Consider the following 5,100-nt stretch of genomic DNA (forward strand, 5'->3'; position numbering starts at 1 on the left):
ATATATATATAAATGTCCAGTTTAAATTATATTCCAACTTTTTCAACTTTCAACTTTCAACTTTCTAATTTCAAAATTTTTTTTTCTCGCTTTTTCTCTCTCCTATTTAAATATTTGTACTGCTCTCACTCTCGCCCCACGAGCGGTGTTGTGAGGGCACAACACAAAAAAGTATAGGGTGGATGTAATGATATGCCCACACACCATTATAATAAACTCAAATCTTACAGAATAATAAATAACGGCCAGACTGTTGTTTGTAGAAATCGGTCACATCAAATAAAACCATTATCAACGACAATTAAGATATTGGCATGCAGTTATGACGTTATAACGTGGGAAGTGTGTGACTTTATTTTATGATGCCTCTAGAGAAAAGGAAAGAAAAAATAAAGGGTATCTGCCGCCAAAGAATAATCTAGTTCCCAGGCTCACGATAACATGTTGATAAAGTCGCCTACCACTCTCTGGTCAGCGTCTTCGCGTCGTCTCTTAGATCAGTGCATGAGCACCAGTCACCGAATATAACAACGTCCAAAAGTCTAAAAACCGATTTCAACGAGCGACACTCTAGGCCTCTTATGTGAGCAATAATCAGTGCATTTATTATTTCGATTTATACCCTTTTTTTAAAAATATTATTCTGTGTATATAAAAAAAAAAAACCTCTACACGATAATTTACAGGCGACTACGGATCAGGTAAGGCAATTAATATAATATTTTATATTAATTGCATTTATTATATTACCTGTACAGTGTAGGTACTTGTTCTATAAACAATTGTGATGTATGGTGTATCTGTCTGATCTAATTCTCGAATACACGATCTCGAGAACCCTCCGAACACCAGGAGGAAGGTAACAGCTTAGTTTTACGATTTTAAATATATTTATCGACAGGAGTCGTTCTTATGTTTATATCGTACTTTTGAGTTATTACAATACTGTTATAATTATTTTATTACAAAATACATACCTATATTATTTGTTTTATATAAAACGAATAAATAATCTTATATGATATTATATAATTTTTAGGTACATTATTTTTACTTACAATATATTATATAAAATGTAGGTATAGACAAAAATGTACAGGCAGTTCATTAATATATCATATATACAATTTCATTATTAATAATAATGATATGAATTTGTTATGATTACACTTATATTTTACTATTATATAGTATTGAAAATTACAAAACCACAGTATCTTAGAAATAATGCTTTAATAGAATAGCTGTATCGTTTGTAGGCAATTCATACAAATGAATGGGAGGCCTCATAAATTCCTTAATATTTTTTAAAACATTATTTTGTGGTAAACACTGTCTAGCAACATAACTCTTGAAATGTTTTTTGCATGAAACAATATTTAACGTTTCACACAGAAAAAAATATTATCGTCGAAACATTTAATTTCTTTTAATTTATAAGCTAATACAGTATGAGTTTGAGTAAAAGATGAAAGGATATAGTTAATTTTGTAAATGGTTTTGCGATAATAAATTGAACTATAGCAGGTATAATCATTGAGTGAAATGAAATCATTTTTTTGAAAATAAAAGTTCAGTCTTAGAAAATTAAATAGAAAAATAAACTGGAGACTCAACACTCAAAGGATACCATTTTAATGTCTTAAAATTTAAAATTCAATATTTAATTGATATAAAAACTGGAATATTTACTCTTGAAGTTATATTCTTGCAATAAAATTTAAGTTTTTTATGTTTTGATTCAAATCGATAAGACCACAAAAATTTTAATGGTCCAGATTTTCTTATAATATTACAGTAATTGGTTAATAAATGGTGCTTAGACTTTAATGTATCATTAAATAGTTCTACATATTTATAATTATGACTAGCTGAACCCGTGCACTTCGTTGCCCATTAAAAACACCAACTCTATGTGACTCAAGCTTTGTTCAACTCGTTATTTAATATTCTGTGTGTGGTTTCAAAATTTATCTTAACTTTTCCGTTGCCCGGAATAAAAACTCTGATTCGATGCAGTACATTATCAGATAGGCAATTTACCTGTGGTAGATTGCGGACCCCGTGCTGTATGTACGTTAGTGTATGATTTAACTCTAAAGTATCAAAGTTATGCTAAGTTTGTCGTTTTTATTTAATTCCACCTATGGTGAGATATACCGAGATATTTTTAATGGAGATATATATAACGTTGTTTTACCTAAAAGTTTTTTTTTAAATTAATTGGACCCAGTGAACTTTACGCCTACAAATAAACTCTATAGTGATAATAAAATTCAAGAATTCTATGTAAATGAATTGTTACAGAAATCAGTTTAGTGCATTTTGATAAACAATGTTTTTAGTTTTGTTTTCTGGTGCAAAAATAAACAACGAAGACGGTTTGCCAACATGCGAACTGGCAACGTACAGCTGTACAGCTGCCCGTGCGAAAAACATGGAAATTCCAAATTGATCCCACAGACTTTCAACGATTGGCCTTGCGATTTATTGTAATTTTTGATTGTCATCGCAAAAGCCAATCAAACGGAGTAGTATGATTTGGTATGTTCTGAAGCATGAGCCCTTGAGCCTTGAGCCTTGAGCCCTTGAGCCTTGCTCGTCCGCTGGCCCTTATCATCACTCGCGTACGTACGCGACGTTACCCCACCCCACATCCCGCATCCCGCATCCCACTGATCCGCCGCCGATGATCGCGTACGTGTGTGACGTATATTTACCCCTCCGACTCTTGATCCTTGATTACGTAGGTACGTGTGTGATGTATATTTACCCCTCCACCTGAACCCATCTACTCATCACGTGACCGATAAATATTTTGTATATTTACCCCTCCACCTGAACCCATCTATTCATCACGTGACTGATAAATATTTTGTATATTTACCCCTCCACCTGAACCCATCTACTCATCACGTGACCGATACATATTTAGTATATTTACCCTCACCACCCCACCACCTTCCGATCCGTTATGTGAGCTATATATATTTTATCAGTTATCAATTACACATTTATCCTGCAGACTCTTAGATATTATACTTAACAACAACAAATTAAAATACCTATTAGTGAATAACACACAATGAAATCTGTACCTTCCCACGAAATGCTATCATACCTAACAAATACCCATTAGTGAATAACATAATAATCGCAGACATATTGTAGACTCTTAGATATACCTAACACAATAATAACTGATATACATAATGATATCTATACCTTCCCACGAAATGCTATCATACCTTTAAAAAATCTCAAGACACTGTATCGGACAATGATATAGAATCAGTCTGTTCTAGACACCCATACCTTTAGCACACTTTGTTCTCTCCGTGTTTTCATAGCCCTCACAATTCGCTTTACGTACTCTGTTTAATTTTCACTCCGTGTTTAATTTTTACAAGTGTTTTAAACACGTTTTAATTTTAAAACATTTTAATCATGTTTAAATGTGATCAGTGCCCGTCGGTTTTCAACGCAAAACATAATTTGAAAGTCCACCAAAAAAAACATGTAGGTGTACGTTTTCCGTGCACTGTATGCCCTTCGACATTCTCGTTCAAGTCCAGCCTTAACAAACATATGAAGAATATTCATGGTATGTATTAATAATATAAAAGTTTTATTTCTATCTTATACAATTTTTAATTTATTATTTTTCCTAAGGTTTCGACAACGTTCCAGCTCACTTGAGCTCACTTGCATCGACTTTTCAAACAGATGTACCAATCATCGATCAGCAAATACGACCAAGCGTGATACAGTACGCACCACCTGTAGGGAGTATCCAGATTGCTCCACAAATATTTGTCCCTGACGTCCCGGCCGGTGGTTCAGGCATGTTAACTGAAGACGAAATATGTATGGAAGTCATGGACGAATTTGAGGATACAGGTTAGTTTTATTTATAAGAATTAGATTTTTAAAGACCCGCTGATTTAAAGATATACCATCAAGTATTATTGCTCTACCAATTAGATTTTTGAAAATAAATGTCGTTAAATAGATTTTTAAAATTTAACAAATTATCGTACAACATTTAATCAATTACTTAGATTTATTATAAATTTTAAATATTAATTCTATATTATTTTAAACTTATCAAAAAGGTCTGTGAAACGATCAATTGTATAATAGTTGGAGTATTCCGGCATTGTATCGATCAATTCACACGTCGCATCCTATGGGGTAATAGTTGGAGTATTCCGGCATTGCACCGGTTGTCAGATCGTTTGATAGATTTAATTTTTTCAACGCAATTTTTATTATATGTCGACATTTTTATAACTTTGTAGTTATATCAGAAGATTTTTTAAGATTCATGAGGATAATTAGATTTTTAATAGATACGGTATTATTTTCATTAGATATTAATATTAAGTTTTTTATTTTTTATTTATAAAGATTCTTATATAACTATTGGGGATAACGGTAAACGCATTTCAACCGCGAATACTGAATCAGCTGCTAAGGCGAAAAAGGTGCGGATGAATATCGTCAGGACCCTTGGGTTCGTAGAAATATCATCGTCTGCGAACCGAAAAATAGTTTGGTATTATGCTAGAAATATAGGGGGGGTAGTGAACTATATAGACTATATTCACTCACTCGAGCCTGAACTAAATCAACTATTAAAAACGCGTGTTCAACAAGGAGCTATTAAGTTTAATCTTAAACTCGAGGCTACCTATAATCGCCCCAACGTAGTAAACTCGTCAGAGAACCGGGCGTTTAAAACATCGGCGGTCGAAATGTTTGCAGAAAGTAACATTAGTGACATTATAAAGAGAGCGTTTGTTAATTTGTTGAACGAGAAAAATGAGTACAGCGGGAGAGGCAGCGGTTTTACCATGGAGTCAATAGATGGACTTTTACTCAGTGTATATAAATATACGCCAATGAGTGGTTCGTCGTATATACAATTACCGAAGTTCATTGAATGGAAACGGGCTACCATAAATCCGCAGAATGTTGACCAACAGTGTTTTAAGTGGGCGATTCTCGCAAAACATGTAACGGGGGCGGGGATATTTCGTATTGGAGAAAAATTATAAATCAGTATGAGAGCATATATAATTTTAAAGGTATCACGTT

This window comes from Acyrthosiphon pisum, unplaced genomic scaffold, assembly GCF_005508785.2.
Source record: "Acyrthosiphon pisum isolate AL4f unplaced genomic scaffold, pea_aphid_22Mar2018_4r6ur Scaffold_21189;HRSCAF=23259, whole genome shotgun sequence".
Classification (NCBI taxonomy): domain Eukaryota; kingdom Metazoa; phylum Arthropoda; class Insecta; order Hemiptera; family Aphididae; genus Acyrthosiphon; species Acyrthosiphon pisum.